The 16,443-nt window shown below is 38.4% G+C and overlaps 2 pseudogenes; one reads left to right on the top strand and one right to left on the bottom strand.

The window, feature by feature from the left end:
- Positions 1-3,002: 3,002 nt before the first annotated feature.
- Positions 3,003-16,412, bottom strand: LOC137238438 (dol-P-Man:Man(7)GlcNAc(2)-PP-Dol alpha-1,6-mannosyltransferase-like; annotated as a pseudogene).
- Positions 6,878-7,631, top strand: LOC137238697 (dnaJ homolog subfamily A member 4 pseudogene; annotated as a pseudogene).
- Positions 16,413-16,443: the final 31 nt, after the last annotated feature.

A 16,443-nucleotide genomic window follows, 5' to 3' on the forward strand; every position in this document is an offset into this window, starting at 1 on the left:
TGGGGGCTTCACCGAAGTTCCCATCGGGGAACAAACGAGACAACAATATAACACGCGCCATCTTCAACATCGTGTAGTAGAACGCCGAACCAACATTTCACCGAGAAATCCACCGAGGAACACGCAGAGCAACTGGCCGTATTAAGAGCAACGCCACGCGCGTCAACATCGCAAGCAGCCCAGGTCACAGAAGAAGATCAGACAGATTACAGCACGGTAGCGATACGTGGTTCGCCAGCACTCGTCAATTCTGACGCAAACGGTTCCAGAACCGAACGCGCAGCCATAAGCAATAATCAACAGTTGGTAGACGGCGACCGGAGTGGGTGGCACACAGCACTAGTGCAAGGCCCAACCCTGGATAACGGGATCCAGACGGAGATGAATTATGCCAACAACATAGCCAGCCAATGCTATAACGTAATGACCGAATTTTTTATAACATTTCATTTCAGAACAAGGCCCAGATCGCGAGATATTATCCCATAGAGCAAAGAAACATCGAGTCGAACATCAGGCGCAAGACCCCTTTAGCGAACAATTATCAGGCGCCACAAAACATACGCACTTTGACATACATAAGAAGCAAAAATTGGCACACGCTACTCCAATGAAGCGGCGAAAGAGGACGTTCTACCGGAATGTAGATAAATGGTCGTACTTATCGGGTGAGGATCACCAGGACAGGCCTGGTAACAGTAACTCTGCTTGCAGCAGGTGAGGGGAGGGCCAAAATCCACGGGCTTTGGAGCCCTCACATTCGAACCTATATATTTTTCACAACCTATTTGAATATTTATAAATCATTTTCGAATTCATATAAAATGTCATTTTTTAAAACAATCTAATATATATATATATATATATATATATATATATATATATATATATATATATATATATATATGTAATATTGAATTTACACACATACATATCATGAAAAACATAAATACCCCTATATATTTGGAATAACAAAATTGAATTTCCCTAAATATAAAATATTGCATTTTGAATCACTCTAATATACATACATATAAACGTTTATGAAAACATCTAACTATGTCGCTTAAATAATTGTCTCTACCCGCATACGGTGAATATTTCGGATGGACATTATATTTTTCATAGATATCTCATAGCCGGCTGGAATTCTAAAGAAAGGAAAACAACAATGGAAATACAGCAAAGCAATAAGCAGCAAAAGTTCACCAACCCACTGAACCAAATGTTACACTAACAAAATACATTTAGCCCATGGACAATATGATGTGCGCGGACATAGTATACAGCAAAAGGAGAAGAAAATTGTTAGTGCGTAGACAGCTAACAATGGGCGCACAGAAAAACCACCCAACGAATACCCAGCTGAATACCTGCTGATCGATGCAATGCTAGCCAACAGATGTTTGCATATGAGGGGTGCATTCCAGGCCGAAGAGGAAATTATTATATATATATATTGAAAATATTATATTCACATAAGTAGATAAAATACTGTTAGAAAATGACAGTAAATTATGTACTAAGATATAATGAGGATTTGTTAGTGTAAAGGAACGGTTTGCCTGCGCGCAAACTAGTATAAAAGGGCGAGAATTTTGTAAGAAGTTGAGTAGTATCTAGCTAGGTATAGTAGCCTGCTAACGCCTTGTTTTGCGGTGAATAGGACTCCTGGGATTTTCGAGCTCACGAGTCTTTAGTTTAGATACTTTGGGGGTTTTTCCAACCCCATCGTTAGAAGGATTGTGGTGGTTTTTCCACCTCCGCAGCCTTCAGGAGGAACAGGATATTCTTTAAGATTGTACTCGGTGGGGGTTTTCCAACTCCACCGGCTGGGAGGAAGTGGTGGTTTTCCACCTCCGCGGCCTTTAGCCCTAAGAGTAGTGTAGAAATTACATTGAGTAAAACAAATTATAACGTTTGAAATTGAAACAGTGTCTTTCTCTTTAAAAGGAGACGATAGGGATCATTTCCTATTTCCACAGGGATCCTGGACGGACTGAGCATACCCCGGCCAAAGGAAAAGTCCGTCACACTACCTCAATAGAGAAAAAACCTAAATCACTGGAAACTGTCGGCAAAGCAGTGTAAATAAAAAACTTAGAATTTTTATGAGCACACTTTTCAACCTAAATTCAAATGTCAAACTTTAACAACAAAACATTTCGATTTTTCATTTTATTACTCTTAAATTTCTGATGTGCAAAAAAATGCGAATGAATGAATTTAAAGTACCACATATTAGATAAGAGGGCGATGATCAATGTCCGATCGATTTTTGAGTACGGCGTAAAAGGGATCTCAAATTGCGTCTTGCTGACGCCCGCGTTATAAGAATTGGATCTTGATTATTTGGATTGCGGTGGGCTCATTGGCCAAAAATAAGTTATTGGCGCCACGCCAAATGGCAGTCACAGGGGTATTCATGCCTTCAGATGGTGGCAGACGTCGGTTTGCATGTGCTCCACAACGTCTGGGGTAAAAGGCCATATAGTCTGGAGCCGCTGCACTTTCTTTCACTGCTATGTATGCATACTTACTTCTCCCTTGACCCCTGTCCGGCAAAAACATTACACCATACAAATATCAAATTTATATTTATGGGACTAATTTCCCGCACAAATCCACAATTTAGTTTGTCAAATCAACTCGCACAGTTCTGGCAGTTTTTTCCTAAATTGTTGCAGTTTTGGAAAGTTCCAGTGGAATATTAGTTTAGGTACCTAAAATTTTGGCTAACTCGCACCCAGCCTAAGCATTTTAAATCTGGTCCAAATGAATGTTTGATCGAGATATTTAATGCGCGACATATGTGGCGAGTAATAGAGCATAAGGCCTAATGTCGGTAACGCAGTGCATTGACAATAAGGAATGAAGTGTAGAAATTTGACATTTGCTACGCTTCTTCATTTCCTGAATGGCAAAAATGTGATTCATTTAACACGCGGCAGTGAGTATGGTTAGGAAATCGTAATCTATCTTTCGTTAATTAATTTCTCTTTTTATTTTTTCTTGCTAGGTACAGCTAACGGAGGTTCTCGTCTTCTTAAAATACCAATACAGGGCTTGGTTTTAATGCGTATCAGCACAAATGAGCTATTCTGAATACCAATATTACTAAAAAAATCTACAAATTCTATGGTTTCAAAGTCCTCTTGAAGCGTTGACCACAATTGCAAATCATCTTTGTTTTTTGCTTCGACCAATGGGTGTGTATAATGCTTCGTCTCATCGGGCTTGTAAGTTAACGATTCATCCTTTGAATAGTGCCAACCATCGTGAATTTGTAAAAACGTGAAACTCCACTTTGAGTTGCTAAATTCGCTATATGACCAAATGCATTCGATGCCTGTGTTTCTAACCGATGCAAACGAGTTAATGCCACACCACCTGGATAATTTGTACTTGATACAAACAAAAGGAAAATAGTAATTAAAACATTAATAAATAAATGCGCACCAATAGCAAATGCAATAATTTGATGCCATAACGATTTCGCGCTATTCACACACAATCGACTACACGCACATGCAGCTGTCAAATTGAGTATTGGGAATACGTAGATAATGAATCGTAGCTCCTTATGCGGCAGAACTGAATAGATAAATACAACTGCCAATGCAGCAAGCACTAATGGACGTATGCGTGGCTCCAAATAAATGCCAAATTGGTACTAGAAAAACCCGTGCGCCTAGAGCTCTTGGTAATGCTGAATAAAGTACCATAAAAATGGAGAAGTACCCCAATTTGAGCTTTTATTAAGTATTGCATTGTACCAGAGCACTTCGCCTTCAGACCATAATAAACGCCGCCAGAAAAATTAATCCAAAAAATTCCAGATATTAAATTAGCCAAACCTGCAGGTAATGCTATTTTTAATACGCTAGATATTCTAACTTTTCGAAATAGTGTATCGTAAAGTAACAACAACCCCAAGAATATTAAAAGTTCTGAACGGAAAACTAATATGACGATACCCGAACTAAATATAAAATATTTCATTTAATCTTTTAACCAGAAGGCTAAAGCATATCGCACGATAGGTAAAGCCATTATATTCGGCAATGGACGGCTCATATAATATATGAAATGGAACTGTGTCAACATTATTATAGTAAACCAAACCGTACTTCAGTGCCTAGCTGTTTGGTTATTACACGTCGCAAATTATGCCATGGTATCGAGCCCTACCCGCGAAACAAAGGAAAGCGACAAAATGTAAATTTTACAGGAGAACGTTTTTTTACTTATTTCGGCACTCAAAGCTGATTATTGTCTTAAACTCGGTACCATTCATTTTTATTGCATTAGAAAAGCCATGCAATGTGTAAAATTTTTTTATCAGTGAGAGATCACAATTTTTTGTCGCTTACATATTTTTTCGCTGTCACCATAAATAGCTCGTTCTCAAAAATATGGTGGTTACCTTAAAATATAGACATTAAAAAGACTGTTGTTAGTATTTGGCAGTTAATTTTATTTTTTCATTTTCAACCAATTTACAAAGCAAAAAAAAAAACATCTAAAAAAACTTAAATTATTTCATATAAATACATTCGTATAGGTAGTTTCAGTTCAATTTGAATTAGTTGCCCTTATGTATAGTAAAAAGTAGGAACTTCATTTCTAAATCTTAGTTGTCAAAAGAACTTTTTGGAACTTCAAAATAAATTATTTTACATTATCTTCCTCCTCTGTTTCTGGTAGAATATCTCTAATTTCTTCAAGGGATTTCAGATTCAAATATTCCTTGTTGGATTGGTCCTAGCACTACCAATCAAGGTATACCATTCTGTTGGAGCCCAAACAGTTCTTTCACGATAAAAGACTCAATAGTGCTATGAATCGAGTCTACTGGCATCATGGTATGTCCAGGTAGCAAATATGTCATTTTGATATTTTTAAAAAAACACTGACTTCTCCAGGAAAAACGCCAAGGCAGCGAGCATGGCTCTGTTCCGGTTTTGACCTGCACAGCTATCACAGTAAAGACTTATTGATTCGTGACTTTTTCTTTCATCTACTAATACTGGAAAATAATTGTGCTAATTTCAGTGCAACGCCTTTTTCCATCAGATTCTCCACAAAGAAAGCAATATCCATTTTTGGTGCCATTTTCATACACACTTTCGTTGTAGTACGTATACTTTTGGGAATAGAATAAGTTAACGCTTTTCCCGTGAGGAGTGTTAAGCACCTTTTGAAGATCAAAACTAGCACATAAAAACTCGGAATTTGATTTCCCCTTTTTTTTGGTCCTCCAGAAATAATTCTTTGGCTTTTTCCTTGGCTTGAATGTGATTTCTGTACCCTTCAGTATGACGGAAATCACTTTTTGCTTCATTGTTCAAATTTTTATAACGCTCGCAAGTCACGCACTAATCTTTTTGGGCAAATGAAATCCGATATGAAATTCATTGTTGAAAATATTTCGGAAAACTCTCAAAGATAACTTGGCTGATTCTTTAACATAACATTTATATACCCTGCTACATTACGAAATTTACAGTTTATTGCTCTTATTACGGCAATAATGAGAAGGCACTGCAGGCAACTTTTCAATGAATGCTTTTAATATAGATACTTTAGCTATGTCTGATTTGTTATGGGGTTCCTTTCGTACCTTATTTTCCTTATTTTCAACAACATTGACATACTTAGCAATATCCCTCGCTGATATTAACAATGTTAGCGATACTCAAAGTACTTAAAAAATATTTTTGGCACACTTTTATGGTTTTGGCGTTAAAATTTATGGAGTAATCGTAGCTAAACTTCTTTTTGGGACTTATTGATCTCACCCTCTGGATATTCTTTCGTCTTATACATGAAAACAGCCAGTCTTTTTGCCTTAATTAATTTCCGATACCCCAAAAGTGTTCATTTATGGAAATTCTGACGCTCAGTGAAATTTTTTATGCAATCATTTCCACATTTTTTGGTAGCGCAGGGGTTTTGTCGAACTCCAGTGGACCGCTTTTTTCTAGTTGAGAGTCGCTTAGGTACTTGTTTTTCTTTTTATAGCCTCTTTTTCCAACGCAAATTTCTTCTTCGCAATCGTAGATTTGCTTCGTATCAGTATCCGAGTACGGTACAAGAGCGCCTCTTCCTAGCTGAAATGAAAGAATTTGCAAAATACATATATATATATAAATATATGTATAAATACACTTACGTCTAGTTCCAAATGGCTCATAATGTATACTAATTAGTTCTAAACCGCGATATTTGCCTAAGCGCCGGCATATAATACAAAACTAAGCGCAGCCAGAAAATAAAGTCGTAAGCGCAGGCAGAAAATAAAAAGGTAAGCGACAAACCCCGGTCAAGCACAATGTACACAAAATGAGTTTGGCGGTTACATTAAAATTCTTTCCGCTGCAACTAATTAACGGGAATTCCCAGAACTACAAAAATTTCCCAGAAGATGGATGTAAACTATCGATATGTGCAAAAAAGTAAAAATCGGTAATAGTGTCGCTTACCTCTTTTTCGCCGGTAGGGCTCGATATAGTTACCACAGCTGCTAAGACTAAGCTCACTACATATTGCGGTCAAAATTTATTCATATGCCCTGCTTCGAAGAGTATGACAAACGTTGTAGATAATATTGACATTACAAGCGGACCAAGAAAAGTGCGCGGCACGACGCCGTTGCCGAGAAAGTAATGATGATTGGACTGAGTGAAATTTTGTCGCAAATAAAGAATATCATGCATTGCTTACAAATTGAAGCTTTCTTCCACTTTGGTGAATCAGCTGCACAACGCTACAATATTTCACATCCAATTGTTAATGATGCACATATGACACTTGGCGTGCTGTAGTCATACGTTGTTGGCCATCACTATTGGTATTAAGTCCATCCGGTGCGCCAATGTTGTTGCTGATGGGTGAGGGACATGGTGGCAAGACGGGTACGATTGAAAAATGTATGCAATGTCGCGATGTAGTGGCACGTGTACAACAAATAGGACCCGGTTTGGTGCCACGTACCGAACGCGTGTGCTACAAATGTATGGGTGCAGGCGACATGATATCTGAGAAATATCGCTGTAAACGATGTAATGGACGCAAAACCATAAGGGCACGTACAGTAGTGGAAGTACATATAGAGAAAGGTATGCGTGATGGCCGAAGGATCGTATTTAATGGTGAGGGTGATCATGAACCCGATTCACAGACCGGTGACATTATCATTTTACTTGATGAGAAAGAACCTTCGACATATATGCATGTTGGCACTAATTTAATGATGAAAAAGCCACACAATTAGTAGAAGTACTTCGTGGATCCAAGGGTGTTATTAAGACATTGGATGATCACGATCTTGTTGCGCGTTCAAAGACGAGTGAGATACGTAAACGTGAAGTGACTAAATGTATCATGGAGGGTGGAAGGTATGCAGCGGTATAAAACTCCGTTGGAGAAGAATCGCTTGATCATACAATTTGAAGTTAATTTCCCCAGCAATATTCAACGCACAGTTATTCAGTTAATGCAAAACGGTGGAATTGGAGGAATTCGATCCCACACAGCGCCGCCATCAACAACATCAACGCATGGCGTACGATGAAGATGACCGTGGCTATGAGCGAGGACCCAGAATAGAACAATGCTCTTCAAGTTAAGCGCATATCAATAACGCCAACATTCATATACAACAAAAAAAGTACCTTAATTGTGTAGTCAATCCTCTTCAAACGAGCCGCGAACATCAACAACGTTAATAGCTAAATTTTAGATAAACATACCAGCAACTATTTCACCAAAAATTTATTACCACCAATACCCAAACAATGGATTTGTGTCTATGCTTGTTTGCCACAACAATAATAATAAGCCTGCACCAATCTATCGCAGATACTGCACAAAATGATCTCCGTTTACAAATTGCCACTGATGAAGATCGCGAAAGTGCTGTTGACCCTTTTTTTAAAAAGGTCGTCATGACCCAAAATCACAAGTTGGTGCAAGATGATGGAATATTTAATACCTAGTTCCACTTAACTTTTCTTTATATTTGCATAGGTTCCTCCTCAGCCCTTATTTTCCACTCGATGAAGAAAACGCATACGGCGATTGAGTTGGATTACAGCAAAACATTTAGTCCGCAGTATTGATGAGGGGAAGGCAGAATCGCGAGATTTGGTCTACAACGCCATGACGGGTGTGGTGTGGTGTTTGAACTTTATTAATGGCTAAATAAAAAAAAAAAAATTTATTTTTAGGTTGAACTGGTCGGCTCCGAGGACCTAACATAGACTGAATGGTGGGGAATGTTACATCCCCGTAACAACAGCTGCAAGGATCTCATTTGAATACGCTAGTTGGTCGTTCCTGCGGTGTTATTTCGTCGGGATTGGGTAGTGTGGCCATTGGTGGTCTTAACGAGGACAACTTAAATATTCGTCCGACAATTATGTCTGCATCTGCTGCAGCACCCATAATGCATTGTAGTGCTGCTGTAACCAATTCACAACTGTCACAATCGCAGCAGCTTTCGCAGACCCAGCAACAACAACAACCACAAAACACCAATTAAAGCTTCGGCAATGCCCGGTGATACATTAAATAATATTGATTACTTGTATGTGCAGTTTGGTGGGCTTGACTTCGGTACGGAAGATATGTTCGACACTTTGCCATAGAAGCTTGGTGCATCGGTGACGATCGATAGTCAACAACAGACGCAATCACGTGGATGTCGATCAGGTGAGTTGTAGCAATTGATGATTCGAATTCTTATATTACGTAAGTGAGATTAGGTACGGTTGTGAGCGGTTTATACTGCAGCTTAGAACTAGCGCCTTACTTTTGATTGTAAATGCCCACTTCACATAATTTTTCGAAAAGTTAATAAAAAACAATGAATTCAATCAAAATTACGTAAGTCAAACCTATTGTAACGAATTTACTGCAAATCCTCTTATTTGCAATCCTCTGCTAAGTTCGAATCACTAAACTGTTGAATAAATAACTCCAATTTGAATAATGGAAAACGGCCTTTATTAAAGTACTTCACAATAACACTCAAACTGTGCAACGAATAGCTTGCTTAATAACCACACTGATTGATAGCTCAATGAAACTCTACTATTCAAAATAATACTGCTATTGCTCGCTAGATATCGTCTTAATCGAAACTGCTTGACAATTCAAATCAAACTGAATTACAGCGCCTCTACATATGTCGCCTTTTATACTATTTGGTTTCCTCGTTCGCATTTTCTAGAATCTACTACCATTGTCCATGAGCTCTCAAACTTCTCAGCTATAACTAAAATTGCACAAGTTTATAGTTTTTCTCATTGCATACTTATAGGAGTATCTCAGATATATGCATGTGTTAGTGCATTGACTCTCCGCTGCTCGTATACGTACATTATACATATATGTAGACGCAGTTATTGTTTCGTTTATGTAGATACATAATGACTGAATTATTGATGTGCATTCACGTAAATGCTTAGCATCGGCTTAGAGACGGCAGCACTCCTTAGTTTTGCTAATATTCGTAACACTGCCCTCCACCTAAGTCTGATCGTCCCGATCAGACAAATCTCTCGATCTAAACGCTGCTAGCATCGCCAAATGTACCACTCTTCTACTCCGTGGTTTCTCAATGCTTTGTATGCGGGAGATGGTATCACTGATCTTCTTCACAACCTTGTACGGGCCTTCCCAACTGCACCGAAATTTGGATGGAACACTTTTCCGCCGGTGAGGGTTGTATAACAGTACCAAATCTCCCTCCAGGAAACCTTCCGAATTATTTTCCTTGCCGTACCTGTGCTTCATCTTACTACTCATTATCCTGGATCGTTCCCTCGCACTCTGTTGCTTGGCCAATGAAGAACTACTTCGCAGAGCTTGCGCTGGACGGATTTGCTTTGCATAATCAGTATCTTTCCGACGCTTCACAACAGTAGTGTGCCTTGGCTTGAAACTACCCTTGCATTCTTTCTTCGTTTTAGTACGTCCGTTAGGGCTTTTCAATGCCAGTGTTTCTCTCACAGATACCTTCGGTTTTGATTTGTTTGGCCCATTTGTTCCATCAACCTTTACCTTTGAATTTCGTGGCCTTCGTCGAGTCTTCTCCACCAGTACCCGATTACTGCTGAACCCTTTTTCCAAACTAAAGTTAAGTGGCACATCTTGGTTCTCATAACGCAACACCCTTCTCTGCATATCGATCTTGATGTCATGGTCAACCAAGAAATCCACTCCCAATATAACTTCATCAACAATCTCCGCAACAACAAATTTGTGTTGAACCATGACCTTCCCAATCAATACTTCACATATCACTTCTCCCTGGACTTGGTTATACTCGCCAGTGACCGTACGCAACTTTGCTCCAGGTAATGACTTTACTCTCCTGTTGACCAAGTCAGATCGGATCAAGGAATGAGATGCGCCCGTATCTACAGTCAGTACTCGTTCTTTGCCATCCACATTCCCTCAGACCGCTCGATTTTCTACCAATTTGCGACACAGATATCACAGGGCATTCAATAGCTGGATCTAGCTCTCTACCTCGTACTCGCTCTTGCTCATCTCCTCCAGCTTTGCGTTTACGGCCACCCACATTGTTGGAACTATTAAGACCAAGATCGCAATGACGTGCTATGTGACCGGACTTCCCGCATTTGAAGCATTTGATAACTTTTTCACTTCGCTTTTGTGATCCTTTAAGTGCCTCCAATATTGCGTCTACCCAGTCTGGCTTTTCCACTTCCACGCGATGAGCTTTGTACGCTGGCTTACTCAAAAGTGAGGCTGTTTCCTGAGTCAGTGCATGCAATACGGTTTCAGCAAATGTTAGTTTTGGATTCGCATATGTAGCCCGCTTCGTTTCCACATCTCGTATGCCATTTATGAAGCTCTGGATTTTTACCCTTTCAGTGTATTCCACGGGTGCGTCCGCATTTGCAAGATGAGCCAATCTTTCAATATCTGAAGCAAACTCCTGCAATGTCTCATTTGCTTTTTGGTAGCGATTTTGCAACTCAATTTGGAATATCTGTTTCCTAAGCTCGCTTCCGTAACGTCTCTCTAAAGCGCTCATCAATGTTTCGTAGTGGTTCCGTACTCTGGGATGGTCTGTACTCTGGGATGGTCTGTAAGATTTCCGCGGCAGACCCTTTCAGTGCCACGAACAGAGCTGCAACTTTATCTTCAGCATTCCATTGGTTCACTGATGCGGTCTTCTCAAACTGTAGCTTAAAGACCTGAAAAGGAACAGAACCGTCAAAGGATGGTGTCTTTACCTTTAGATTACTCGCTGAAACAGCTGGGTGATTTAGTTGTAACTGCTCCATACGGCCTTTTAAATCATCTACTCCTGCCTGAAATTGAGCCATTTTTGCATCCTGCGCTTCCAGTTTTGATGATACCTGTTCCAAAATTTCTGCCGACATTTGACGATTTCAGATATACGTGCCTCTTGCGCTTCCAATTGAGATGTCATATATGTCTTTTGGTCTTCCAGTTGAGATAACACTTGCGACGTCATTTCTGAAATACGTGCCTCCTGTGATTCCAGTTGGGATGCCATATATGTCTTCTGTTCTTCGAGCTGTGTTTCCATCTTGGATGTTATCTGTGTCGACTGCGATTCGGCTGAGATGCCACTGTCGATGTTTGAGCAGTTATTGCAGCCAATATCATGTTCAAGTCTGTGCTCGTAACTGTCTGCGATGTTTCGTTTTTCTCTTCAATTTTTGTTGTTGTCTCATCGACATCAAGATGAAAGACATACTCTTCCACTTTAATTCCTTCTGCTTCCATTGCCTCTCATAGTCGTGCCTGTAGTTCGAGTTTAATGCCGGTTGTATTCAATCCATGGCTCTCCAACTCCTTCTTCAGTTGCTGGATCTTCAATTCACTGAACTTTGCCATATCCTTGTTGTCCTCCGGAATTTATTCAACAATTCCTCTTCTGATACCAATTGTAACGAATTTACTGCAAATTATCTTATTTGCAATCCTCTGCTAAGTTCGAATTACTAAATTGTTGAATAAATAACTCCAATTTGAATAATGGGAAATGGCCTTTATTAAAGTACTTCACAATAACACTCAAACTGTGCAACGAATAGCTTGCTTAATAACCACACTGATTGATAGCTCAATGAAACTCTACTATTCAAAATAATACTGCTATTGCTCGCTAGATATCGTCTTAATCGAAACTGCTTGACAATTCAAATCAAACTGAATTACAGCGCCTCTACATCTGTCGCCTTTTATACTCTTTGGTTTCCTCGTTCGCATTTTCTAGAATCTACTAGCATTGTCCATGAGCTCTCAAATTTCTCAGCTATAACTAAAATTGCACAATTTTATAGTTTTTCTCATTGCATACTTATAGGAGTATCTCAGATATATGCATGTGTTAGTGCATTGACTCTCCGCTGCTCATATACGTACATGGTACATATATGTAGACGCAGTTATTGTTTCGTTTATGTAGATACATAATGATTGAATTATTGATGTGCATTCACGTCACTGCTTAGCATCGGCTTAGAGACGGCAGCACTCCTTAGTTTTGCTAATATTCGTAACACTATTTTAAATTGATTCCAAGTTGTTAAAGGGCAAGCTACTTGAAAAGGGTGCACATTTTTTGTCCTCAAAGTTCTTTATCCCAATTTGCTGAAGTTATGCAGGCTCCAGGGGTTTAAATATTCCTTTGAAATGGTTCTCAGGTCATACTTTGGTTGAGAGAGGTTTGAAAAGAGAAAGGTTTGAAAAATCATTTATTTGCTTAACTATAAATTAGCGTCTGGAATGGTAATTTTGACACTTCATAATCCAACACCCAAATCTCCGGGTTTGAAATTTCCTAATTTTTTTTTTTTGTATTTCCCACAAATTACGGACCCTGTTACAGATCGTAATACGAAAGCACATATTATAACCAGTTTAGGCTTTGTCCCTCGCAAGACCACTCACGGTTGAGTTGCTAAATTCGCTATATGACCAAATGCATTCGATGCCTGTGTTTCTAACCGATGCAAACGAGTTAATGCCACACCACCTGGATAATTTGTACTTGATACAAACAAAAGGAAAATAGTAATTAAAACATTAATAAATAAATGCGCACCAATAGCAAATGCAATAATTTGATGCCATAACGATTTCGCGCTATTCACACACAATCGACTACACGCACATGCAGCTGTCAAATTGAGTATTGGGAATACGTAGATAATGAATCGTAGCTCCTTATGCGGCAGAACTGAATAGATAAATACAACTGCCAATGCAGCAAGCACTAATGGTCGTATGCGTGGCTCCAAATAAATGCCAAATTGGTACTAGAAAAACCCGTGCGCCTAGAGCTCTTGGTAATGCTGAATAAAGTACCATATAAATGGAGAAGTACCCCAATTTGAGCTTTTATTAAGTATTGCATTGTACCAGAGCACTTCGCCTTCAGACCATAATAAACGCCGCCAGAAAAATTAATCCAAAAGAATTCCAGATATTAAATTAGCCAAACCTGCAGGTAATGCTATTTTTAATACGCTAGATATACTAACTTTTCGAAATAGTGTATCGTAAAGTAACAACAACCCCAAGAATATTAAAAGTTCTGAACGGAAAACTAATATGACGATACCCGAACTAAATATAAAATATTTCATTTGATCTTTTAACCAGAAGGCTAAAGCATATCGCACGATAGGTAAAGCCATTATATTCGGCAATGGACGGCTCATATAATATATGAAATGGAACTGTGTCAACATTATTATAGTAAACCAAACCGTACTTCAGTGCCTAGCTGTTTGGTTATTACACGTCGCAAATTATGCCATGGTATCGAGCCCTGCCCGCGAAAAAAAGGTAAGCGACCAAATGTAAATTTTACAGGAGAACGTTTTTTTACTTATTTCGGCACTCAAAGCTGATTATTGTCTTAAACTCGGTACCATTCATTTTTATTGCATTAGAAAAGCCATGCAATGTGTAAAATTTTTTTGTCAGTGAGAGATCACAATTTTTTGTCGCTTACATATTTTTTCGCTGTCACCATAAATAGCTCGTTCTCAAAAATATGGTGGTTACCTTAAAATATAGACATTAAAAATACTGTTGTTAGTATTTGGCAGTTAATTTTATTTTTTCATTTTCAACCAATTTACAAAGCAAAAAAAAAACATCTAAAAAACTTAAATTATTTCATATAAATACATTCGTATAGGTAGTTTCAGTTCAATTTGAATTAGTTGCCCTTATGTATAGTAAAAAGTAGGAACTTCATTTCTAAATCTTAGTTGTCAAAAGAACTTTTTGGAACTTCAAAATAAATTATTTTACATTATCTTCCTCCTCTGTTTCTGGTAGAATATCTCTAATTTCTTCAAGGGATTTCAGATTCAAATATTCCTTGTTGGATTGGTCCTAGCACTACCAATCAAGGTATACCATTCTGTTGGAGCCCAAACAGTTCTTTCACGAATAAAAGACTCAATAGTGCTATGAATCGAGTCTACTGGCATCATGGTATCTCCAGGTAGCAAATATGTTATTTTGATATTTTTAAAAAACACTGACTTCTCCAGGAAAAACGCCAAGGCAGCGAGCATGGCTCTGTTCCGGTTTTAACCTGCACAGCTATCACAGTAAAGACTTATTGATTCGTGACTTTTTCTTTCATCTACTAATACGGGAAAATAATTGTGCTAATTTCAGTGCAACCCCTTTTTCCATCAGATTCTCCACAAAGAAAGCAATATCCATTTTTGGTGCCATTTTCATACACACTTTCGTTGTAGTACGTATACTTTTGGGAATAGAATAAGTTAACGCTTTTCCCGTGAGGAGTGTTAAGCACCTTTTAAAGATCAAAACTAGCACATAAAAACTCGGAATTTGATTTCCCTTTTTTTTGGTCCTCCAGAAATAATTCTTTGGCTTTTTCCTTGGCTTGAATGTGATTTCTGTACCCTTCAGTATGACGGAAATCACTTTTTGCTTCATTGTTCAAATTTTTATAACGCTCGCAAGTCACGCACTAATCTTTTTGGGCAAATGAAATCCGATATGAAATTCATTGTTGAAAATATTTCGGAAAACTCTCAAAGATAACTTGGCTGATTCTTTAACATAACATTTATATACCCTGCTACATTACGAAATTTACAGTTTATTGCTCTTATTACGGCAATAATGAGAAGGCACTGCAGGCAACTTTTCAATGAATGCTTTTAATATAGATACTTTAGCTATGTCTGATTTGTTATGGGGTTCCTTTCGTACCTTATTTTCCTTATTTTCAACAACATTGACATACTTAGCAATATCCCTCGCTGATATTAACAATGTTAGCGATATACTCAAAGTACTTAAAAAATATTTTTGGCACACTTTTATGGTTTTGGCGTTAAAATTTATGGAGTAATCGTAGCTAAACTTCTTTTTGGGACTTATTGATCTCACCCTCTGGATATTCTTTCGTCTTATACATGAAAACAGCCAGTCTTTTTGCCTTAATTAATTTCCGATACCCCAAAAGTGTTCATTTATGGAAATTCTGACGCTCAGTGAAATTTTTTATGCAATCATTTCCACATTTTTTGGTAGCGCAGGGGTTTGGTCGAACTCCAGTGGACCGCTTTTTTCTAGTTGAGAGTCGCTTAGGTACTTGTTTTTCTTTTTATAGCCTCTTTTTCCAACGCAAATTTCTTCTTCGCAATCGTAGATTTGCTTCGTATCAGTATCCGAGTACGGTACAAGAGCGCCTCTTCCTAGCTGAAATGAAAGAATTTGCAAAATACATATATATATATAAATATATGTATAAATACACTTACGTCTAGTTCCAAATGGCTCATAATGTATACTAATTAGTTCTAAACCGCTATATTTGCCTAAGCGCCGGCATAGAATACAAAACTAAGCGCAGCCAGAAAATAAAGTCGTAAGCGCAGGCAGAAAGTAAAAAGGTAAGCGACAAACCCCGGTCAAGCACAATGTACACAAAATGAGTTTGGCGGTTACATTAAAATTCTTTCCGCTGCAACTAATTAACGGGAATTCCCAGAACTACAAAAATTTCCCAGAAGATGGATGTAAACTATCGATATGTGCAAAAAGTAAAAATCGGTAATAGTGTCGCTTACCTCTTTTTCGCCGGTAGGGCTCGATATAGTTACCACAGCTGCTAAGACTACGCTCACTACATATTGCGCTCAAAATTTATTCATATGCACTGCTTCGAAGAGTATGAAAAACGTTGTAGATAATATTGACATTACAAGCGGCCCAAGAAAAGTGCGCGGCACGACGCCGTTGCCGAGAAAGTAATGATGATTGTACTGAGTGAAATTTTGTCGCAAATAAAGAATATCATGCATTGCGCACAAATTGAAGCTTTCTTCCACTTTGGTGAATCAGCTGCACAACGCTACAATATTTCACATC

Source organism: Eurosta solidaginis, chromosome 1 (assembly GCF_040869045.1).
Source record: "Eurosta solidaginis isolate ZX-2024a chromosome 1, ASM4086904v1, whole genome shotgun sequence".
Taxonomy (NCBI): Eukaryota; Metazoa; Arthropoda; class Insecta; order Diptera; family Tephritidae; genus Eurosta; species Eurosta solidaginis.